At 39.8% G+C, this 26397-nt stretch overlaps 2 long non-coding RNA genes across 4 annotated transcripts in view; both read right to left on the reverse strand.

Moving 5' to 3' along the window:
- LOC139025002 (uncharacterized) overlaps positions 1 to 3202 on the reverse strand; it is a 25580-nt gene extending 22378 nt beyond the window's left edge. For both annotated transcript variants that reach the window (XR_011476420.1, XR_011476418.1), the window contains exon 1: positions 2933 to 3202. This is a non-coding gene — a long non-coding RNA (uncharacterized lncRNA). The remainder of the gene's footprint in view (positions 1 to 2932) is intronic.
- A 1819-nt stretch (positions 3203 to 5021) lies between these two features.
- On the reverse strand, positions 5022 to 5933 carry LOC112073020 (uncharacterized). Of its 2 annotated transcripts, none has more exons than XR_002894442.2 (3): positions 5885 to 5933; positions 5285 to 5374; positions 5022 to 5184 (listed from the first exon to the last, which is right to left on the reverse strand). It is a non-coding gene; the product is annotated as an uncharacterized lncRNA (long non-coding RNA). The 2 variants fall into 2 exon arrangements; XR_011476417.1 differs by lacking the exon at positions 5885 to 5933 and adding an exon at positions 5670 to 5735.
- Positions 5934 to 26397: the final 20464 nt, after the last annotated feature.

A 26397-nucleotide genomic window follows, 5' to 3' on the forward strand; every position in this document is an offset into this window, starting at 1 on the left:
TTGCCCAAACTCACTGGGCGGCTTGTGATATATCAGTAGGGGCTCCCGTGAATAATGTTATCTCAAGTTTGGAGGCACGCGGAACCTAGTGATAGGAACGTGAAAACATTGTATCAAACTATGTAGCACAGGCTCATGGCGCAGTCCAATTGGGGTGATTATTTTACTCTGATATTTTCTAGCTGTTTTTTAAATATTTTTTTTATATTTTATAGTTATTAGCAATGTTTTTATTTGTTGGCTTTATCGTCATTCACTAGTTGGCATCTAGAATTCATCCATGATGTCATAATCGGCAATACAAGTTATTTAGATTTGTATAATTTTCATTTAGATAGAATGAGATTAATCACAGACAATAATTTCGAGATACAAAGACTATAATAATTATCAATCATTTGAGTACTACAAAGACTATATAATTATTATTACATTATAACTTAAATTAAACTCAATAATTTTGAGATACATAATTGAAATGAAATGTCCGAAAGTGAATGATGAAATTCACACGTGGCACAGATCAGTAAAATGGTCAGAATAAATTGGCACCAAATGAATAAGTGTGCCGACTGCTGTTGTAGCCTATCTGAACTTCAGGAGCATAACGTCAGAATTTTACGAAGCCAGTCCGCAGCGTGAGGAGAAGCTAAGAAGATTTTTTCCCTATTGTTAGCTATCTTGATCTCTGGTCCCTCCGTCATTTGTGTGTCTCAATTATTAATAAAAAACAGGTGATTCCTAGTGGAGGATGTTAAAGAATATTTGCTGCTCTGTGTGTGTAATGAGGAGCAACCAGACGCTGGACGCATTTAGAAATTGCTTATTCCAGTTACTAATAAGCGATGCTTTCTGCCCTCACTGCAGTAGTTGATAAACTGGCATAATACTAAACTAACTAAACATCTAAGAAGCTAGACATCATTGTGAAGCGGCAACCCTAGAATTTCTGGATCTCTCAGGACGTCTGGAAGATAAATGGCATTTTTCCCTCTCGAATGAGCAAGCAAAACTACCAAGTACTTAAGCTCTCTTCGTCACCAAAACAAAGAACGCACACGCTAAACTCCGAAAAAAGTTCAATATCTAATAAAACCATATTGAAAAACATACTTCCGCTGATATTTCCATTATCCCCAATAAAACAAAAGGCCGGCAGGAAAAAAATCTTAATAAGACGTCGAAAACGCATGCTTTTCAGAAGCCAATACTGGTGACCGTTATGCGTTCCTACTAAAGGAATCGGGGTATGTCCTCCAAGCCTATCTTTGACCATAGATACCAAGAACCATGTCACCTCTCACTAGCCTATGACATCTAGGAAGGCTATGAAGGCATGGACTAATAATATCAAGCACATTTAATAGAGCAGGGCCCTCCGAACATACCCTCGAGTCAGATTTTTTCACTTTCTGACAGGAAGTTTTGCTGCAAACGAAGTTCTGTTTTACTCACAGATAAATTCAAACGGTTTTAGAAACTGAGAGTGTTTGCTATCCTACAACAATAGAAATAAATATGCATATGTGGACGACAAGATATAAGTACGGAGCTCATTTAAATTGGGCCCGATTTTTCCCCAAAGTGAAACTAGCGCCTCTATCCTCACAGGATAAGGCCACGTTTGTAAACAAATACTATAATGGCTAGGAGTAAGGTCGATCCAAGCGTTCTTGACCTCACAATGACATAAATCACCCAAGCTACTGGCTACGTTGGATTAGCTTGCTAACACAAATCAGCAGAAACCCTCACTTCTTACCATTTACCTTGCCTAGCAAGAAGCTGGCTACGGCTGTTCATGTTATCTCCAGAGCGTTGTGATAACTGTGGTCTGCTGGATAACAATTACATTTACGCTTTTTCGCAGATTTCAATGACACCGGCATATTCAACGGTGTTGGGCGTTAATTAATTAATCAGTTAGCTGCGCTTTAACTACAAGTCAAATAAAATGGTAGTTAGTAACAAATATAGGTACTTCTACTGCAATTTATGTATAAGTACCAACTATGTTAGGTACTAGCTCACATACTGGTACATACTGCGCAGATAGCTATGCCGTTTTGTAGATAGTGTAAGCTAAATAACTGTAACGTAACTTATTTGAAAATCATCTTACTTATTGCATGCTCACACACTTCAAATATTTATTAAGCAGTTTCAATTTGTATCCGCTCCTCGTGGACTTCGGCTGCATATTTTCCCTCCATTTTCTTCAAATCTGAAATACGTTGAAGCCACAAACCATTTCCTGAAGAATTGCATTATGGCCTAAAGTACTGCGTTGTAATGTCATATTTTGCAATTTAGTAACGACCTCTGGGACTTTTTGCTTACTACTAACATCATAACTTAGACCGAACAGCAGACTATATACCATTTACTTCACAAATAGTGCAGTTAGTATGAGCTATTCTAACACAGCTCAGACTCTGGCAGCATTTTTGTTTTGTTAAAAACATGTTGTCCCTTTAAAACCCACACAACAATCAATCAACCAATCTGCAAGTCAACCCCATACAAAGCAGTAATCCACCATGTTTTGGTCCACTACGATGATGGATGGGCTGGAGAAATGTAACTAGTCTCACTAAAAATTCATAGACAGACCTATGCTAAAGCGACCAATCCATGATATCAACATTTAGTTTAACCATGTTGAGCTATACAGGTTGATTTACATTGTTTCTAAACATTGAGTAAAAAAGCTTATTTGGGTTCTGATGGCAAACAGCTTGAACTAAGCTCATGAGGCAATGTATTATATTTCTCAAGAATCAATTGGCTATTAAATATAATAATTAATAAAATAATAATTTAAAAGTCAAACATATGGATGAGCAATCGCAGATTTTCCATTTTATACCAAAAGCATATCACATCAGTTCAACAACCACAGAGTTTGTGCTTCTGTTAAGACAGTACTTACGTTCATCGTCAGTCTCCTCTTCTTTCACTGAAACTTCGTCATCCTCTTCTTTCACTCTGAACGCGTCTTCCTCTTCTTTAAATGAAACGTCTTTCTCTTCTTCTTTCACGGTAACAGCCTCACCTTCTACTTGTTTTTGCATTGTAACAGCCTCCTCTTCCTCCTCTTTCATGAGAGCTTCTTTCTCCATCCAGCAGACCTTCTCTTCTTCAGCAGGAACGGGGTTAAGTTTGAGACTGGAGCTATGAAGCATGTACTGAAGTCGCTAAGCGGTATCAGGGGCGAAAATCTGATATCAACCTTGGAGGGGACAATTACATTACATTTTCTCAAGAGCAATTCCTGAGGGGGACACCAAACGTAGTGCTGTAACACATAGCGTACGTTGTAATATGTTAAATGTATATTGAGGAACCATAATTCCTACAACTGAATAATTGATAGGTACAGTAGTTAACTGAAGGGTTTAACCAACTTGTTCAAATGTTTAAATCATTATAATACTACTACTAATAATAGTTATAGCAGTGCTCCTTACCAGTCCAGTATGTATGCAGGTATTCGTACTTACAACTAGCAATATCAAGAAAGGCCAGTAGGTGACAATGGTACTGTACACTGTATGGGTGTAGTTTTCAGAAATACAATGAACATGGTGTGATCTCATCTAAAAGAGTCTCCATTGAGAACCATCACAAAGTTAGTCTCCGTATTGAATTGACCTTTTAATTTGACTTTTTCTGGTACATTTATATAGTCATTAAATGTGCCACTGGCCTGAGTCTACTACAATATCTTTACAAGAACAAAAAGATACAAATAAGTACAGTTCTAAAAGCAAAATAACTACTTCAATGAACAACCCAAATAAATCAAACAAAATATCCTTCAGTCAGTGTCTCAACTCTTCAAACAGCAGCTATGGACAAGTATGTCGCACAAAGTATGCAATTTTAAATAAAATAACATGAAATAAATAATTTGTAAGTGTACTGTCATGTACTAAAAACTACTCTCCTCTAGGCTGCTTAGTACCCGCTCATACTGCCCTAACACAGCTCTAATAGCAGTATTCCGCACAGTCCACCTTGTTGGACATAGGGGTTTCCGGGTGGGCAGATGTGTTTCTTTGGACGTGGCAATTGATTCAAACATGCTATTAAACTTTCCTGACTGGCCATAGAGGACACCTAACTGATGGACCCAAGAAAGGGATTCCCGGATCAGTGGGGAGGCTGAGCAGCAAGCCTGTGTAATCAGATTTACACAGTGTGCTCCACAATGGACATAGAGGGCTAATGGCTGCTGCCTTCTCACAATTGCCTGTGCACCTGTGTATTTTCCTGCCATGTTTGAGGCACCATCGTAACTCTGCCCACGTAAGCCAGACATGGGCAAATTGAGCCTCAACAACACTTCAGTTGCCACTTTCGCAATGCCCTCGCCTGTTGTCTCCGACACCCTGTATAGCCCAATAAACTCCTCGTGAGGGACAAGGTCATGGTCAACATAATGCAAAAAGAGACTCTCCTGTTCAGCACCAGAGACATCTTGAGTACCATCAACAATTAAGCTGCAATGCCTCGAATGATTGTATTGGCCATGATGTTCAGAATTTCATTCTGTGCTTTAGGGCCTCTTGAAACGTCAACACTCTGTTGGCAAGAGTTTGCGGTTCAAAAATTGTGGGTGTGGCTGATATGGTTTTGTGCCATCACTGAGGTAACTGGACAATGCTGTGCCACTGTCCCCTATACTGGTGCTGCTGGCAACAAGGGTGACACCTGGTCCTGCCGTGGCTGTGACATTGTTCTCTGAAGTCTCTCTCCCTGGCTCTTTCCCTTTCACCACCCTCACTGACTCAGTCTGTCTCCTAGAAAAGAAATAAGGTGTTTGCCATACTCCTAACTACCGGTACCCAAAACTACACAATTAATCACAACAGCAATACCATTGCCATANGTGTTTGCCGTACTCCTAACTACCGGTACCCAAAACTACACAATTAATCCAAACAGCAATACCATTGCCGTAAACTAATCTTAGTTTAGTCACCAGTTTAAGTTGAGAGTGGGGTATCCATGCATTTTCCAATTATGTCCCTATTTTACAAGTCAAAAAAATTGAGAACCTTTCATAATGTTGCCAAACAAAGACTCAACAAACTTACCTGAGACTCCCTGTCTGCCAGTCTGTCCCTGCATATCTGTCCCCAGCTCTGCTGTCTGTGTGCCATCTGTTGCCTGCTCTGCCTAATGACATCATTGTGAAACATTTCCATTAGCATTTCACTTCTTTCTATGAACATTTTATCAACTAGTCTTTGAGATATTAGGATACTAGAGTTCTTACTATGCGTTTTGGTGTACTGACAAATACTCTTGATGTCCGTCTTCTTCTAAATGTTCGCCATTTTTCTACCTGGCTGGCTGGCTGGCCTAGCTGCACACACACACATTTACACAACACATGCTGCAACCTTTTAATTTAAATAGTTTGTTTCATATTGGCTGGCTTCCAACAATAGCTGAATTTGTAAAGCTAGCGAGCACCAATTCCGTTCTGTGTGTTTGCTATAATCTTTGCTACCTGGTTAAATAAAGGTTAAATAAAATAAATTTAAAAAAGTTCACTAGCGACAATTTATCTTTTGCAACGAGACCATTATATATATTTAAGACAATGGTAGAAGAGTGTAGTTCTGTTCTGTTCTGTTTGGACTTCAGTTATCGCTAACCTTATCACAGGGACGTCGAAGCACTACAGCTGCATGCTGATCTTGGAATAAACTGATGATAGCAAAAAGATTCCATCTTTGACGACGCCACATAAATGGAATAAGACTAGCTAGCTTGATAGTTAATGTTTGCTTTAGTTTGCGCGCTAGCTCTGCAAATTCAGCTAGTGTGTGAACCCTGCCAACATAAAAAAATAAATAACATTGCTATGGACCTGCTATGGATTGACTGGATTAACCTCACGTCAGTTACGTACATGTCCCTTTCGGACAGTAGTTACGAACCCTCTATTACCTTGCCAGCTAAAGAACTGGCAGTGGAACAAACCATTGTGAGGCAAAGGGCGGGGGGGGGTCGCAATCTTTTGAAACTTAAACGCGCTATTAAGTGTCTATAATCAGCACAAGTGCTTTCATTGCGTATTATTAATATTATTGAAATTACATAGTTATGTTTACAGTGATATATTGGGGGGACAAATCATATTTTTCCCAAGATGGGGGGGTCGTGTCCCCCCCGTCCCCCCTGGGATTTCCGCCTATGCTTACAACCTCATGCTAATCACATTAGCCTACGTTAGCTCAACTGTCCTGCGGGGGGACACCGATCCTGTAGAGGTTTAACTAAAGTCAGTTTGAAAAAGTAGTTACACTACATCCAAACTACTTATTGAAAAATTATTATATGTAAATCTGTAATGGCATAGACTATAAATTGCAAAAACATATCACTTTGAGGTCATAAGTTAACAGAATGTGTAATTTAGCTTACACAAAAACAATGTTTCAAATGAGAATTAGGTGTGTCTGATGCTGAAAAAGAATGGAAATTACTGCGTACCTCACCCAAATTGTATCAAATGTTTGCAAAAAAAGTTGTGAGTAGTTTCAGTAGTTAGCTACAGTACACTGCTACATGGCCAAACAAAGGAATTAACTACTGAAAACACTACCTAGATTTGAATTTAGTTCAACTACCACCAAGCTACTGCAAAATGTAGTTGAATTACTAGTTGAACTATATGTAGTTTAGTACTTCCCAACACTGTATAATTGCATGAAATAATTGCATTTTTCAACCCTGCTCCCCCCCGCACCAACAATAGTTTTGCTATGCTACATGCGCCACTGCTTTGATTGATGCAGCTATCAAGCACCATTGCAAGTGTCTATCCTAAAATTAAATGGCAACTGTGAAAGAAAATTCAAGGAACTTGTTTATCTATTTTATTTTGCTGTTGTTACATTTGTATTGGTGTTTCGTGTCTGATGTGCTTAGTGTTTCGCTACATATCATTTGAGCGGTGTGCATCATGAACAAAGTTATTTTAGCCTATCATTTCACCTCCCCTGTGGGAACCATGAGCATGGGCTGACTTGGCTTTTCTGTACAGCAGCCTACCACCTTGCACTTTGTCCATTACAATGTAGAAAACTGCATGTCTAGCCCAAACCGTTCAATAGTTATCCATATTACAGGAGCTTCGTCTATTTTCTTGGAACTATTTCTATGCCGAATTTGCAACCGTAATTTGTGGATGCATTATGCATTATGCAAAGACTTTGGAAATAACAATAGATGGCAAAGTCAAAGATACTGGTTTCCCCTATCCATCTGTGGTAAAGTTTTCCCTAAATTTGTATGACAAATTCAGCTCCAGAACCAGCCATAGCCAGCAGGCTAATCCTTTGAATACTGCAGCAACAACAGATAACATTTTCTTGCTAGATAAGGTTAGCATGCTAGCTAGCCACACTAGCTGTGGTTACACCTTGCAGTAAGCTGTATAAATCAACAGAAAACAGCACACTTTTATAGTCAATAGATGTACACAATAATCATTACAACCTACATTTGTTATACAACGATTTAAGACTGGGCTTAATAGGCTACTGTCCCGATATCCTCAACATGTCCACAGCCGTAGGGAAGAGTGGGGTTAGACACATTCTTTTTGACATTCAGGGAAATATAGTATTCTTTCTAACAAAGATATCTACATACTGTATATTTCAGGATGTTGTGTATTCCTGGAAATAATCAGAATTCATGTAAACATTACAGTTTTGAAAGTGGTCTCTTGGCACAACTTACCCTGGGAATGGGGTAAGTTGAACAGAAGGAAAGGGTAAGTTAAGCCACCTATAAATGTCTGTTCTGAATGAAATAGTATCTCTGCTTTTTTAAACCATATCTATCTTAATTTTCCAACACACAATTCAACACAATCACAATAGCTTTTAAAACAGGCATAACCCCTAACAGAAACTTTATACTTGTAAAACATTTTTTTACATAGGCCAGGCCCTGTTGTTACCAATAATGCGTTGCATTAAACCTGGGAAGAAAACACTTCAATTGGCTCAACTTGGCTCAACCATTGTCTCAACTTACCCCATGGCCATTGGTTAAACTTACTCCAAAGCAAACATTTGTACTATATTATCCCACACAGATAGAAGGATGCACTTTCATGCTTGGCATATTGAAGCTCAGAGACCCCAACTGATGTATAGAACAATCCCAAAACGATCTATTTTGTTTAGATACGAGCATCATAAAACCTCACAATAAATTCATTTGATTTGGTGAAAATCTGCAACCACATTATCCATGTGGTTTCTTCCTTCACAGACTAAACGAAATTATGACCTTTTCCTAAATATTTGGTCAAATTATTTCAAATTAATTATTTATTAATTCGTTTCTTAAAAACATTGGTGGCTCAACTTAACCCTTTGGCTCAACTTACCCCACTCTCCTTTCAAAAAATATGATTAAATATATCCTCCAGTTTTAAAAATAGTATAACAGCTTTGTAGGCCTACAGTATGTGTGTTGGTTGTGTTTAGGCAGGTCTTAAGAAGAATTAGAGAACCAAAAGTTTGTATTTCGAAGAACCTCTTATATGATAGCCTATAGCAAGATCCATGGTTAAATTATGAAAACGGATAAAAGTGGCAATCAATATGAAGTGCAAAAGAGCATGCATGTAAAGCAGATATTATGACTTCATAAAGGCATAGTGTCAATCTAAAAGTAGCCAATGAGTCTTTCGTAAAATCTTTTTTAGCCTTTTCAAAATCAGCTATGAAAACCAGACCTGGTGTCCCCGATATTTCATAGTGTTCTATTGTTTCCAGTACTTGCCTTATATTATCTCCAATGTATCGTCCATGTAAAAAACCTGTCTGATTAGGATGAATAATATCTGACAAAACTTTTTTTATTCTATGCGCCAAGCATTTTGCTKGGATTTTTGCATCACAACACTGAAGTGTAAGAGGTCTCCAATTTTTTAATTGGACTGGATCTTTATATATACCACTTGGGTCCTGTTTCAGTAATAACGATATCAGACCTTCTTGTTGCYTGTCTGATAATCTACCATTTATATAGGAGTGGTTAAAACAAGCTAATAATGMTCCTTTGAGTATATCAAAAAAAGTTTTSTATACTTCCACTGGTATGCCATCCAGCCCTGGAGTTTTCCCATCRTTAAAGGCCCCAATTGCATCAAGCAGTTCCTCCTCTGTAATTTGGCCTTCACATGAGTCTTTCTGTACAGATGTTAATTTTACATTATTAATAGGAAAAAAATCCATACAATTAGTTTCAGTTAGTGGAGATGGAGGAGCCTGAAACGAAAACATATTCTTAAAGTACTTTACTTCCTCTTTCAAAATATCATTTGGTGAATCATGCGTGACTCCATCATTTGTAACAAGTTTTAATACATTTTTTTTGGTAGCATTTCTATATTGAAGATTGAAAAAGAATTTGGTGCATTTTTCCCCATATTCCATCCAGTTCGCTTTATTTTTATAATATATTACACTGTATCTTTCTTGAATAAGTTCCTCCATTTCTTTTTGTTTTTCCTCTAACTTATTCTGTGCCTCTATGGTACCGTTTTTATTGCTATCTAACMGTACTGTTAGTCCTTCAATTTCCTTTGTTAATATGGACTCTTTTGATCTAAATTCCCTTTGTTTTATAGATGAGTACTGAATTGCATGGCCTCTAAAGGCACACTTAAAAGTGTCCCATACAATAAGGGGATCTGCTGTACCTYTGTTATGTCTGAAAAAGTCAGTTATAAAATCTTCTGTCCTAGTTCTAAACAATTTATCATCTAGTAGACTTTGATTAAATTTCCAATATCCTCGCCCACGTGGAAATTCTGTAAGAGAAATATATATGCCAATTATGTGATGATCCGACCGCATTCTGTCCCCTATCAACACTTTTTAAACTTTTGGCGCCAGAGAGAATGGTATAAGAAAGTAGTCAAGACGACTAGCTTGATTCAGCCTCCGCCATGTATATCTCACTAAATCAGGGTATTTAAGTCTCCATATATCCACTAATTCCAATATATCCATGACATTCATGATTTCCTTAAGTGCCTGAGGGTGATAGTTTGTAGTGTGATTTCCTTTCGGTCTTAGAGGTTATTTAAGACCGTATTAAATCTCCCACTATAATAATAGAGTCTAGTGTTGCTTGTAGAGTTGATAAATTCTTATATATATTTTCAAAGAAGCTTGGATCATCATTATTCGGACCGTATAGGTTAACAAGCCATATTTGTTTATTGTCCAATAACATATTTAAAATAATCCATCTACCTTGAGGATCTGTTTGGACAATTTGCACATTTGGATCAAAATTATTGTTAATTAAAACCATCACCCCTTTTGAATTTCTTTGCCCATGGGAGAAATATATTTTGCCCCCCCAGTTCTTTTTCCACAAAACTTCATCTAAAACTGTTGAATGGGTTTCCTGTAAACAATAGATATTATAATCCTTCTCTTTAGCCAGGTAAATACTGATCGTCTTTTCTATTATCTGCTAAGCCATTACAATTGTAACTGGCTATACTTATTTCACCACTTACCATAATGAGACACACCTTTCATTCTTTTAATCAGAATATATTTTTGTAAACGTACTATTAAAAAGTAACATAATGATTGAGTGTCTATATAGTTGTACCATGATATTTGCATTTCTACTAAGTAAACCTCCAATTGGTCCCTACTATTCCACCCGCTAAAAGGCCTCATCTCGAGATGGCTTGTCATCCCAATGCCGGCAGACCACCCTCGACCCCCTGTATCCCATAGCCTGAACCGACTGGGATCCATTCTTTGAAAAGAGCATACAGTGCCATTTACCGAATTGAAGTAGATCAATTGCCATATGCATTTCCATTGCCCTCACTCGATTTGTATTATATATATCTGTGGATCATCCTCTATTGTCCCTAACATCTTTTACTTCTTCCTTCGCAACAGTTGTGGGATACACACATACACCCACACACACTCAGCCCTTACCCCCACACAACCATAAGCTCACTTTCTCAACAATTGCACCATCCCAGAGCCCAACTCAAGATGGGTCATGATTTACAAATGCACTTGCAGTTGCAGCTGCATGAGAAGGCCTGCAAGACCGCACAAAAAATGAGCAAAAATTGAGAGATTTATTTACCATTGTCACATCCTAGATAATGGAGGTCAAATGTACACCTTATTCCTGAAACCCCCACAATATGGCCACCCGTCATGACCATGTCCCCACGCATCTCCATGCAGTCCGACTTTGATTTTGTGCCGCCAGGGCCACAATAATATGGGTGGGTGTTGCTATGGTGACCAGTGAGCTGAGATAAGGCAGAGCTTTACTTAGCAAAGACTTATAGATGACCTGGAGCCAGTGGGTTTGGCGACGAATATGTAGCGAGGACCAGCCAACGAGAGCATACAGGTCGCAGTGGTGGGTAGTACATGGGGCTTTTGTGACAAAATGGATGGCACTGTGATAGACTGCATCCAACTTGCTAAGTAGAGTGTCGGAGGCTATTTTGTAAATTACATCGCCAAAGTCAAGGATTGGTAGGATAGTCAGTTTTACGAGAGTATGTTTGGCAGCATGAGTAAAGGTTGCTTTGTTGCGAAATAGGAAGCCGATTCTAGATTTCATTTTGGATTGGAGATGCTTAATGTGAGTCTGGAAGGAGAGTTTACAGTCTAACCAGACACCTAGGTATTTATAGTTGTCCACATATTCTAGGTCAGAACCGTCCGGTGTAGTGATGCTAGTCGTGTGGGCAGGTGCGGGCAGTGATAGGTTGAAGAGCATGAATTTAGTTTTACTAGCATTTAAGAGCAGTTGGAGGCCACGGAAGGAGTGTTGTATGGCATTGAAGCTCGTTTGGAGGTTTTTTAACACAGTGTCCAAAGAAGGAAATGATGTATACAGAATTGTGTCGTCTGCGTAGAGGTGGATCAGAGAATCACCAGCAGCAAGAGCAACATCATTGATATTTACAGAAAAAGAGTTGGCCCGAGAATTGAACCCTGTGGCACCCCCATAGAGACTGCCAGAGGTCCGGACAACAGGCCCTCCCATTTGACACACTGAACTCTATCAGAGAAGTAGTTAGTGAACCAGGCGAGGCAGTCATATTGGACAGTGGCCTCACTCATGCTTACAAAAAGTGTGCCTTTACATATCAGTTTGGACATATTCTGCATTCTCTGGAAAATGCTCAAAGATTAACAGAATAGAATAAAATTGAATAAAATTGAAAATGATTGCATTGTGTTCCAGGCGCCCAATTCTTATTTCGTATAGGCCTAAACAGTACCAAAGTTTAAAAGGCGACATGCTGGGAGAACGACCGTGGTCTGGTTTCCTCCAAATCATTGATTAGTGATAATTCACTCATATGGGGTTGACTGATGTACTAGCATTACAGAATTGAAACTGAACTACACATGTATTGGGGATGCATGGGGTGGACTATGATGGAGTCACAGCAGAAGAGAGCAGTGCATGACAAGTCTCATTTTCCACCTGTTCCTTTAGATCTAGCCAGAGTGGACTTTCATTACATTTCCATTGAATCAATGTTGTTTCTACATCATTTCAACCCCAAAAATCTAGGTGATGACATTGAATCAACGTAGAAAACTAATTGGATTAGCAAAAAGTCATCAACATAACTTTTAACCTAAATCCGATGACATGGTGACTCTTTTTGTTGATTTCACGTCGAATTCACAACCAAATGTAAATCAAAACTAGATATTGAACTGACCTCTGTGCCCAGTGGGATAATACCAATGTATTATTTTCATATTGGATATAGCAAATGAATTACACTATTCACATTACAAAAAAGTTGATAAAGCGCTCAGCAGCTTTCCCTCAATATTGCCACAGCACTGTCCAGAATGGATGGTGGGTGGGATGGTGGGATGGTTTGTTTTCAGGATCTGTTTTCACTTGAAGGATATCCGTACAAGGATGCTTCTTCGACTACCTCCGGAAGTGGTTAGGAAGTTCTTATCACAATCAGATCGCAACGCGCCTTTTGATTGTCTACACCCGTCGGCAAATGTGGGCACAATCTGAATGTGGACACGATCAGGACAACAGACGCATGTTAGATCCACATATAAACAGGTCTACTGACAGCTGTCAGTGCATTCCCTATTTGTTGTTGTTTATCTCCACTCCACGTGGAGGTGGAACTAAATGAGAATTTCCACTTTAGGACAGGAATCTCAAAATAGGGATAGAATTGCACTGACTGCAAATGGTGTTTAAGCTTTGGGGGTGGGACTTTGAGGCATTGATGAGATGTCAGAATAATTGACAAAATACATCATACTGGCTGTATTCTGAAAGTTAGATGTCTTTAAAAATGTATTGTTGACATGTAAAACATTTGGGACTATTTCAACAATGGACTAAAAAAACAAATAACAAAATATAGTTATGGGGTGAAATTTTCCTTGAAGTTTAGTGCAGGTTTAGTTGTTTTAGGGTGGTCAAGCTGCTATGCCACGGTCAGTTGGTCTGCAGCTCTGATAACAGGAGGCCAGTTGGACACAAGGATTAATGTAACACCCAGACGTAGATTTTCACACCACACAATTTACCAACCGCACGTCAATAAATTAAGACCCAGTCCCACTCTTTTAGTTGCTATTTGCTTATTGATCGCAGATTTTCATCAGGCCCAGTTATTGAAGAGTCCCAGGGAGGAAGCATGAATCTTAGGCCAAATAGCATCAAGGCAAGGCCATAAGTCAGCCACTATAGGGGCCTGTCTCTGGCCTGCACCCCAGCCTTAACATGCCAGTCTGGGGCTAGCATCGTAAATCCAGGCCCATGATGGATATGTGGGGGATTGGAGTGATGACCTTAATACTGCCAGACTGACAAGGTAATCAGGCTGCGCTGTTTAAACAACCTGGGAGCTATCACGCCCACCCACCCGTCAGGGGCACCGTGAGAGTTATTTAAAGGGAAACTTCACCGCTAGACACTATTTCGGATGGTTTTCCAGTCTCCCCACATAATTATGAGTGACGAAGAGGTGTTATGCACTATAGCGGTATGTTTTTATTTTCACACCGGGAGAGTTCAATCAATGTTAGATTACTTGTTAGATATTACTGCATGGTCGGAACTAGAAGCACAAGCATTTCGCTACGATCGCATTAACATCTGCTAACCATGTGTATGTGAAAAAATAAAATGTGATTTGATTTGATGACATCATTGGTTGATTGAGCCTGCTGTCTGATCTAAATATGAATTAAGTTTTTTAGCAATTATTGTGGTCTTTGTGTTTTGCTGATTGCACGATGACGCTAGCAGCGAGTAGATATGGTTGTTCTGGTTCAATAGAGCCTTTTGGACAGCTAACAATGATCCAATCTGCCACAACATTACAGGATATCTAGGTTGACTAATTTTCCCTGGCTTTGTAAACACTACAGCCTGACGGCAGCCCTACTTCCTTGCCCAATTGTGTTCCCACCCTCGAAGGCAGGGTTTTCAAAATGGGGACGGTACTGCTTTCCACCTGTTCACGGCAGCTATTTTACTGTGCACTGTCGATCAGAGGTTGCTAAAGAATTGCAATGGCTGCTTCTGATGATTCCTCTTTCTAAGAAGAGCTGGACGACGACAACCTTTTTTAATGTTATATTACATTGGGACATACAGCCCTAGTAATTTGAGCCGGAATACACTGAAGAAGAGTTGAGACAGCGAGAACAGGAATTGCGAGACCTGCAAGCAGCGATGGGGAGCCACTGTCAGACTCCAACTGGTGGCGCCTATGCTGGTGCAGTCCAACCATGCCTACAGAAAAGGAATGTCTGTGCTGCAAGGAATTCGGTCGCAGACAGTTCTTACTGGAATGGACCACTGCAGACCCCATGGATTGTATGTGTGTGTGACAGGCCATCGAAGTTTCAACACACATATGGATAGAGTGGTGGTGAAGATGTTCTTTAGAACCTCCAAGATCAACTGGCGGTGGCAGCCTAGACCAGCTGGACCAGGGTGGCAAATGGCAAACGAGTAAGTTGTTTTGCTGTCGGTAGCTAGCTAGCAATATAAGTTATCTTTTTACACGAGGCAGTGTTGTTCAGTACAGTATAATTTTGTGATCCATTTGGCCATAACAGGGCTTGCTCGGTCTACTACAAGTCAAGTTAGCCAAGTTGAGCTAGCTTTGTTTGCTATGCCCAAAATGTACTGTGGCCTAACGTTATAGCTAGCTTGCTAATGTTAACTAGCTAGTCTAGCTAGCCTCAGTGCATCTCATTAGGAGCAAAACTAGAGAAATGTTTTGATGATGATGATGAAGAGTAAAGGAATAACTTTGCCTTTATGACTCATATTAGTCTTTGAGTAACTATACCTGTGTGTTGTAGCCAGTGGTGTAAAGTACTTAAGTAAAAATACTTTAAAGTACTACTTAAGTCGTTTTTTTGGGGTATCTGTACTTTACTATTTATATTTTTTGACAACTTTTACTTTTACTTCAAAACATACCTAAAGAAAATAATGTACTTTTACTCCATACATTTTCCCTGACACCCAAAAGTTACATTTTGAATGCTTAGAAGGACAGGAAAATGGTCCAATTCACACACTTATCAAGATCTGGCGGACTCACTAAAGCAAATCCTTCATCTGTAAATGATGTCTTCTCCTGTCTTTCCGTAAATAAAATACAAAACAAAATAGCGTCGTCTGGTTTGCTTAATATAAGGAAATTCAAATGATGAGATTTCTACTTTCTACTTTTGGTACTTAAGTATATTTTAGCAATAACTTTACTTTTGGGTCATAAGTATATTTAAGCCTCAAAAGTAATTACTCAAGTAGTATTTTACTGGGTGACTTTCACTTTTACTTGAGTCATTTGCTATTAAGGTATTTTAACTTTTACTCAAGTATGAAAATGTGGTATTTTTTCACCACTGGTTGTAGCTAGAACGCATGTTAATGTGTGTCTGTGAGATGTGTAATATTCTGAATCGTGCTGCTACAGTAGGAATAAAGACAGTACACATCAATTGCCCATGAAAATCTAATTGCATTTTTGTCCTTCTCGTACAGACAATACCGCTTGGTGTCCTACAGATTATTTTTGGAGTTTGTTCTACGTAGGGAGAAGTTAGAGTACACCGAATCCCCTTGCCTGTTTGTGTTGTTGGGGCCATTAGAGCAATTTATCCCTCACTCAATGGACAGTATGTTCGATTCAAAGAAGTTGAGTCGAGGAGATGTGAAAGGTCCCATAACAACAATCTCCCCTTATATCAAAGTGACAACGAACACCTCACTGCACCCTACAAATACCCCATATTCAAGTATTCCTTTTGTAGAACTTCAATATTTATTATAGGCGTTATTAGTATATTTTTCTTCTACTATATGTCATACATTTCCATTACTGTTCCTGCATACTGCTGTGTAAACACCTCAGTCTCAAGAGCAAATAAACCTTGTCTTGACTACAAGCCATGTCTACTTCTTTGCTACATTGACAGACTAATCTACTATTTTATTGAAACATGTTTACTTGCCATCAAATTAGTTAATAATACACCTGCATACTTTTTTTAGCAGTAAGATTGTAGCTACAGTATTTACTTCCAAACACATTTCATGAATATCACAATGAATTGATCCAGGAGTTGAACTCAACACTTTATTGGTTTCTGATTCAGCTGGAGTCACTTGTCAGTAGACTTGTACAAAAGATTATAAACATTTTATCAAACTCCATTAAATACACATGTACAAGAGCTAGATATATCAATACCACAATGCAGTTGTGAGCATTGTAGGCATTCAGTATTATACTACAACATCAGTCTAACTGAATACGGATGTTGTGTTGGCTGAATGTCCCAAGCTGGGTCCTGAATGTTCTTCAGCTGGTGAACCTTGTCTTGTGTTGGGCAATGGCAGCTTGTCTGGCACTACTTCATGAGCTCTATGACCTTGGACTCAGACTATACACTTTGGCTCTTGCCAGCACTGTGCAGTCTTTTCCTCTTCCGAGTCAGATGATGTTGATCTTGTTCCCAGCTGAAAGCTTTCATCCAAAGGGTCTACAGGATCTGTACTACTGAAGCTGGTGTTAAAGTCATCATCATCAACAGGATTAGTCTGTAGGACATACAGTGCTGTGAAAAAGTTTTAGCACCCTTCCTGATTTCTTATTTTTATGCACATGATCACGCTGCGCTGTTTAATCCAGGAGTCCTAATCCTATTTATTAAGTGATAAAAGCTATCCGAACCTTCATGGCCCTATGCGAAAAAGTAATTGCCTCCTAAACCTAATAACTGGTTGTGCCACCCTCAGCAGCAACAACTGCAATCAAGCGTTTGCGATAACTGGCAATGAGTCTTTCACATCGCTGTGGGAGGAATTTTGGCCCACTCTTCTTTGCAGAATTGTTTTAATTCAGCCACATTGGAGGTTTTCGAGCAATGACCGCCGTTTTAAGGTAACGCCACAGCATCTTAATCGGATTCAAGTCCGGACTTTGACTAGGCCACTCCAAAACCTTCATTTTGTTTTTTAAGCCATTCAGAGGTGGACTTGCTGGTGTGTTTGGATCATTGTCCTGCTGCAGAACCCAAGTGCGCTTCAGCTTGAGGTCACGAACTGATGGCCGGACATTCTCCTTCAGGATTTTTTGGTAGAGAGCAAATTCATGGTCCATCATCACAGCAAGTCTTCCAGGTCCTGAAGCAGCAAAGCAGCCCCAGACCATCACACCACCACCACCATATTTGACTGTTGGTAATGTTCTTTGTCTGAAATGCTGTGTTCTTTTACGCCAGATGTAACGGGACGCACACCTTCCAAAAAGTCAGTCCACAGAATATTTTCCCAAAAGCTTGGGGATCAACAAGATGTTTTTTGCCAAAAGTGAGACGAGCATTTATGTTCTTTTTGGTCAGCAGTGGTTTTCGCCTTGGAACTCTGCCATGGATGCCATTTTTGCCCAGTCTCTTTCTTATGGTTGAGTCTGAACACTGACCTTAACTGAGGCAAGTGAGGCCTGCAGTTCTTAGATGTTGTTGTTGGTTCTTTTGTGACCTCTTGGATGAGTCGTCGCGCGCTCTTGGGGTAATTTTGGTAGGCGCGACACTCCTGGGAAGGTTCACCACTGTTCAAAATTTCTCCATTTGTGGATAATGGCTCTCACAGTGGTTCGCTGGAGTCCCAAAGCTTTAGAAATGGCTTTGTAACCCTTTCCAGACTGACAGATGTCAATTACTTTGTTTCTCATCTGTTCCTGAATTTCTTGGATCGCGGCATGACGTCTTGCTTTTTGAGATCTTTTGGCCTACCTCACTTTGTCAGACAGGTTCATTTAAGGGATTTCTTGATTCAACATGTCTGGCAGAAATCAGGCCTGGGTGTGGCTAGTGAAATTGAACTCACAAATCACATTGAAATTGAACTCACCAAAAATGTGATTAACCACAGTAAATTCATGATTAACAAGGGGGGCAATTACTTTGTCACATAGGGCCATGAAGGTTCGGATAGCTTTTTTCCCTTAACCTCTAACGAGCCTCTACCCGGGTCCGGGAGCACCCCCATCCCCCCACACACTGATTAGCATAGCTAGCTAGCTTACAAAGTAGATAGTAGCATCTAAATATCATTAAATCACAAGTCCAAGACCAGATGAAAGATACAGATCTTGTGAATAAAGCCACCATTTCAGATTTTAAAAATGTTTTACAGGAAGACAAAATATGTAAATCTATTAGCTAAACACGTTAGCAAAATACACCACTATTCTAACTCCATCAGTTTCTTACTCCTTCAGGTGCTATCACCAATTGGCTCAACTAAGATATTGATATCCACTAACCAAGAAAAAACCTCTTCAGATGACAGTCTGATAACATATTCATGGTATAGGATAGTTTTTGTTAGAAAAAAGTGCATTTTCAGGTAGAAATCACAGTTTACAATTGCACCCACCATCACAAATCGACTAGAATTACTAGATAGAGCAACGTGTATGACCAATTTACTCATCATAAAACATTTCATAAAAATAGACAAAGCATAGCAATGGAAAGACCAGCATTCTTGTGATTTCAGACCATTTCAGATTTTCTAAGCGTTTTTCAGCGAAAACCACAAATAATCGATAAGTTAGCATACCACATGTGCAAACGTTACCAGAGCATCGATCCAGCCAAAAGCGCTATAACGTAATCACCCGCCAAAATATATTAATTTTTTCACTAACCTTCTCAGAATTCTTCCGATGACACTCCTGTACACATCATTTTAACAATAACATAAACAGTTTGTTCGAAAAGGGTGCATATTTAGCCATACAAAACCGTGGTTACACAATAAAAAATACTAGGAAATCAAGCCTAAATTGTCTGATGTCATCTATCAGAGTGATCTAGTTAATTGAAAGCTAATCATATACTTGACTAAAAATACAGGTTGACAGCAATCGAAAGACAAATTAGTTCTTAATGCAACCGCTGATTACATTTTAAAAATTATCCTTACTTTTCAATACAGGTTCGCCAAGTGAAGCTTACCAAACAAAATGGCGAAATATGCGTTTAAAATATTTCGACAGAAACACGATTTATCATATTAAATATTGCTTACTTGAGCTGTTCTTCCATCAGATTCTTGGGCAATGTATCCTTTCTATGTTATAAACGTCTTTTGGTCGATAGATGTCCTGTTCCTTCGAAATTCCTAACGATCGAACGGGACAACGTGTCCAAACTTTCAGAGTGCACAACAGAAATTCCTCAAAATCGCACTAAAGCGGATATAAATTGCTATAAAACGGTTCAAATTAACTACATTATGATGTTTTAACCACTATAACGACTGAAAACATGACCGGAGAATATTGCTGTTTAGAAACGATTTGGAACGAGGCAAGTCCGATGGCCTTCACGCTTCAGGCGCACGACGAGAAGGGCGGTCCCTAAACATTTTGTGGTTTTATAATGGCTGGGATTGTGCAATAGATTCATTCAAAAGCTGATGCGTACAGACACACCAGAGGAAGACGTAGGCAGTGTCGGTTTCTTCATAGCATTCACTGTCGCCTTAAAACAGACCCCAGATCAGGGGTAAAAATTTCTGAAATCTGACCCCTGTCATGAAAAGTGCTGTAGAAATTTGTTGTAAGCCACTTCAAGGAGACGAAATTCCAACTTCTATAGAAACTAGAAGGTGTTTTCTATCCAATAATAACAATAATATGCATATTGTACGATCAAGAATTTAGCACGAGGCAGTTTAATTTGGAGACCCAAATATGCTAATGCGGAACAGCACCCCCTATAGTTGCAAGAAGTTAATAAATAAAATTATCACTTAAAAACTGCCTTTTGTGTTTACTTGGGTTATCTTTGTGTAATGTTACAATTTGTTTGATGATCTGAAACATTTAAGTGTGGCAAATGTGACAATAAATAAGATATCAGGAAGGGGGCAAATACTTTTTCACAGCACTGTACACTAGTCAGTGATTAGCCAACATTTTACTACTTTGTCCCCATCAATACACACTAAAAAATGTTACTATATCCACTCATCTCCCTCGTGTCAATAGATCATGCATATTAACCTTCACACACTATACCGGCCCCAACCGACAACAGTCAGTCACCCATACCATCCCAGCCTTACTAATAACTCCAATTTCTCCAATTTAGACTTCAAGCTTTGCATAAACAATCAACTCAGCCTCCATAACACAGAGAAAACTACAGTAGAAGTTGTAGCCTGCTTATAAACACACCAACTATGACAAGACATTCATGCCTAGCTCCAGTATATTTATTTGCTCCTCATGGAGTCATGGAAAAATTTTGCAAAGGTGACTTACACTAGTTCCTGGTGCTGAGCTTGAAGTTGATACCGCTGCAAATGTTGATTGGATCGGACTCTGTAATAGAACACATCCATAACAATGAGCTAATGAGGCTCGATTTCACCTGGCATAGCAAATGTGCTCTCATCAGGACACTGTGTTGTTCAGAGGAGCTAGCCAATAACACAGATAACACAATCACTTCAAACTGAAGCTGGAAAGACTGCAAACTAGCTGCACTTCGTTTCATTTGACCTTTTTCAATTGACGGGTCAGAGTAAATAGGCATTTTAACTTCATAGATTTAGCCGGTGGTAACCTGTGGATTATAAACTGGGTGGTTCGAGCCCTGAATGCTAATTGGCTGACAGGCATGCTATTTCAGACCGTGTACCATGGATATGACGAAACATTTATTTTTACTGCTCTAATTACGTAGGTAACCAGTTTAGCGTTGCGTCATGCCTAAGAACAGCCCTTAGCCGTGGTATATTGGCCATATACCACAACCCTCGTACATTATTGCTTAAATAAACACAGGCTGGAATGCGGTTTTAACCAATCAGCATTCGCGATTAGAATCACCCGTTGTATAATTAAGCAATAATGCCCGAGGGGGTGTGGTATATGGCCAAAATACCTACGACTAAGGGCTGTTCTTATGCACGATGCAACACAGAGTGCCTGGATACAGACCTTAGCTGTGGTATATTGGTCATATATTGGTGCACACTCATCAGGACACTGTGTTGTTCAGAGGAGCTAGCCAATAACACAGATAACACAATCACTTCAAACTGAAGCTGTATATTGGTCACATACCACAAACCCCTGAGGTGCCGTATTGCTATTATAAAATGATTACCGGACGTAATCAGGGCAGTAAAAATAAATGTTTTGTCATACCCATGGTATACGTTCTAATATACCACGGGTGTCAGCCAATCAGCATTCAGGGCTCGAACCACCCAGTTTATAATGACATATTAATGGACATATACAGTGAAAGAGCAGCGATGGAATTTCCTTTTAAGACACTCTTTAAAGAGGTAGGGTTACAGACGTTTTCAAAAGATGGGCAGGGTCTCCGCTGTGCTATACTGTACCTAACTACCTTGTTAGTACATAGATATAGGGGTACTTATTGTAATGTGGCATACTTCACTGCTGTTAGGCCCTGATTTAGATCGGAGACAAAATCCTATATCGTTCTCTACTCAGGACACGCGGCCGTCACTGATGCTCATATAATGTCAGAGACGCAATCTGAGGGCTACCGATCCCGTGTTTGAGCAGTCTCAGACGTCCCGATATTTTCAGACATGTTTGATTGTATCAGTACAAAAGCTACAATGCTCTTGTAGAGTGAGATGTCCAACAAAACGTTTTTGAAAATGGTGATCAGCAATAGCCAGTTAGATCTCGCCAGAGAAGAATCCAGTGAGGCGACAAGGTTGTTTCGTGTCACCCAGAATGTGTAGACTCTCGAGAAGGAATGATGACTACTACTAGTATGCGTTTGTACTTGCCTTTAACCAAAGCCAAAGTATCAAATCGTTACTGCTCTAAAGTTCAAAAGCAATGTTATTTTTTTTCTAAATTTTGGTTAGATATTTCAGCTCTGTATGGCAACTGTGAATGTCTGACTGAAAATGTTTATTAGGCGGCTTTGACCCCAATCTCATTCAATCTACGTTAACAATCTAATCAATCTAATCCGCCATCGATAAAAGACATTACTGTGCAGCCGTCTTCATCGACCTGGCCAAGGCTTTCGACTCTGTCAATCACCATATTCTTATCGGCAGACTCAGTAGCCTCGGTTTTTCTAATGACTGCCTTGCCTGGTTCACCAACTACTTTGCAGACAGAGTTCAGTGTGTCAAATTGGAGGGCATGTTGTCCGGTCCTCTGGCAGTCTCTATGGGGGTACCACAGGGTTCAATTGGCCGATCTTTTCTCTGTATAATCAATGATTGTTGCTCTTGCTGCGGGCGATTCCCTGATCCACCTCTACGCAGACGACACCATTCTAATATACTTCCGGCCCTTCCTTGGACACTGTACTATCTAACCTCCAAACGAGCTTCAATGCCATACAACACTCCTTCCGTGGCCTCCAACTGCTCTTAAACGCTAGTAAAACCAAAATGCATTGCTTTTCAACCGCTCGCTGCCTGCACGCCCGCACGCCCGACTAGCATCACCACCCTGGACGGTTTCCGACCTAGAATATGTGGACATCTATAAGTACCTAGGTGTCTGGCCTAGACTGCAAACTCTCCTTTCCAGACTCATATCAAACATCTCCAACTCCAAGAAATCAAAGCAAGAATCGGCTTTCTATCCGCACAACGCCTCCTTCACTCAACCGCCAAACTTACCCGTAAAAACTGACTATCCTACCGATCCTCGACTTCGGCGATGTCATCTACAAAATAGCTTCCAATACTCTACTCCAGCAAATGATGCAGTTTATCACAGTGCCATTCGTTTTGTTACTAAAGCACCTAATACGAACCACCACTGCGACTGTATGCCTAGTCGGCTGGCCCTCGCTACATGTTCCGTCGTCAGACCCACTGGCTCCAGGTCATCTACAAGGCTATGCTAGGTAAAGTGCCGCTTATCTCAGTTCACTGTCACGATGGCTACACCCACCTGCAACACGCGCTCCAGCAGGTGTATCTCACACTGTATCTCCCTAAAGCCAAAACCTCATTTGGAGCGCCTTTCCTTCCAGTTCTCTGCTGCCTGCGACTGGAACGAATTGCAAAAATCTCTGAAGTTGAGACTTTTATCTCCCTCAACAACTTTAAAAATCTGCTATCCGAGCAGTAACCGATCGCTGCAGCTGTACATAGTCCATCTGTAAACTACCACCCAATTTACCAACCTCACCCCCCATACTGCTTTTATTTATTTACTTTTCTGCTCTTTTGCACACCAGTATCTCTTCTGCACATGATCATCTGATGATTTACACTCAGTTGTTAATCTGCTAAATTGTAATATTCGATTTATTGCCTACCTCATGCCTTTTGCACACATTGTATATAGATTCTCTTTTTTTTCTACCATGTTATTGACTTGTTTATCTTGTTTCTCCATGTTGTGTAACTCTGTGTTGTCTGTTCACACTGCTATGCTTTATCTTGGCCAGGTCGCAGTTGCAAATGAGAACTTGTTCTCAACTAGCCTACCTGGTTAAATAAAGGTGAAATAAAAAAAATAAAAAAAACATCCTAACATCATTGTTTTTGCGAGACAGCTTGGTGGTATGGAGAATCCTCTTGACCAAGTGAAGAATCGTGTAATGTGTGACACCCACTGTGCCAGATTGTGTAGTGTGGCACCACTATGTTGGCAAGACAAAACAACTACAGGAAAGACAGTTGTTTAATGTGAGAGACTCAGTGATGTTAGGATTTTGAAAGTTGTGTAATGTACATCCACAATTACTTGTCTAGATAAGATACTGTATGTTCTATTTTGTCAAATGAAGGACTGTCATATCTATTTGGTACAATTTATATCATACGAAGTGGAATCATTTATTCTGCTTGTGGTATGCACATTGCCCCCCAATCCCCCCTTCCCCAAAACATGTATAAATATTGGACTATAAATTGGGCCTTCCTGTATTATACTTATATTATACTAAAATGAGTAATTTACTTAATTTTTGTATTCTCATCTTTTATTATTTCTTATTGTTGTTGCATTGTCAAGAAGGAACCTGCAAGTAAGCATTTAATTGGACAGTGTATACCTTGTGTATCCAGTACATACGACTAATAAAACATGACACTTAAAACATTGCATGTGTGTTTTAATGGCCAACCATCCTTGAGACTTTGAATTACTGTCTTCCGTGGAAGATGTAATTTCTCAGATGAAAATGTTCAGCCTTTTCTCAAATCAGTGCAAGCTTGTGTTGTGAGTCTTTTTAGACATGACACTGAGTATAATCTCTTAAATGACATTAGCTCCACATGCAATCAGTGCTTCCAAGTGAGTGGGCTGCCTTAAATATCTGCCTCAGCTCATGCCCCATTATCTAACCTGAATATGCTGAATCGGCATACATTATACATGAGAAAATGTATGTTCCGTGTAATGTGTCCCAGCACAGGGCTCAGTGACACTCTTTAATACTCCCTTCTGCCTCTCCACATAGTCAAAACAGACACTTAAATGAGCTAAAAGGGACATCACACCATGGAGCACCCTGATGCAATGGCACAAGACTGCAGAGGAGGAAAAAAAGAAAAGAGACGTATTTTCGCAGTGAGGCCCAGAAGCAGTAGCTAGCTCATTATCTTCATCAGTGTGGATGTATTTTGCCTCTCAGCCTTTTGCCGCCTCAGCAGTGTCTCCCAGTCCCTGTGAAAACCAGTGAGAGAGAGAAGGTCCACCCTGGACATTTGCTCTAGCACTAATTACTGCGTCTATCCTGCCACAGTGGAAGGGAAGGCCAAAGATATCATACTCTCTGATTCACCCCCTCTAAACCCAGGGAACAGGGGACACTTCAGTGGATATTGGCTTCTGGTGACCGACTCAGAGCAGAAAGTGCAGAAAGTAGGCCAAAGATTCTATTGGATGATGTAAAAGCTAAAACAATGGAGAAGATACATGGGACAAGGATAAAAGGATACAAGGAGATCATGAATTGCAAACTAAGTGCTTGTGGTTGTACATGGTACTGTAACGTGAAAGTATGGATGTGTAGACATTAATAACAGGAAAAGGTATAGGGCCAGGCTACCGAGGGTTTGGATAACAAAGCAAAATGCGATTAGTCGCCCTTGCATGCATGTGCTCACATCCCATGCCTGCTAACCTCTATAGTGTACTGTGTGTTGCATATCCCTGGCAACGGTACATAAGAAGTGGTTAAAGGTGAGATGTGAGTAGCCACATGCCAGGTGTAAACCCGTTAGTGCTGAGCCCATTTAGTCGACTGGTCGATTGTTTGGTCAACTGGCTGTTAGTGGACTGAGATTTTGTTTGTCAAGCTGTCGCATTTAAAAAATGTTCATGGCACATCAAACACCGTGGACTAATCCATTGCGGAGGCCGCGGGGATGGCATCGGCAAGGTAAAGCACGTGTGCAGCGACTGTATTTAATTTAATGAAAATAAGTTACATTAAATTTGTTTCGAAATTGCATTGGTTTTCAATAAATGGCTACTGCTTTGGACCTGACACAGTTTGTGAGAGCATTCCTTAGGCCTACAGTATGTAGGAAGATAATGTTGAGTTTGGTTTAAATGGGAATGTGGCTTAAATGCACAAGGTGTGACTCTCCAGAACGTATTCTCTGCCTCCAATGTATTCACATTCATTGTTTCACTTCATTGTGTGAATTGATTTCCCTTTTATTGTTAGTGTCTACCAATTCACCATGATATACAGTACCAGTCAAAAGTTTGGACACACCTACTCCCTCAAGGGTTTTTTCTTTATTTGTACTATTTTCTACATTGTAGAATAA

Source organism: Salvelinus sp. IW2-2015, unplaced genomic scaffold, assembly GCF_002910315.2.
Source record: "Salvelinus sp. IW2-2015 unplaced genomic scaffold, ASM291031v2 Un_scaffold2124, whole genome shotgun sequence".
Lineage (NCBI taxonomy): Eukaryota > Metazoa > Chordata > Actinopteri > Salmoniformes > Salmonidae > Salvelinus > Salvelinus sp. IW2-2015.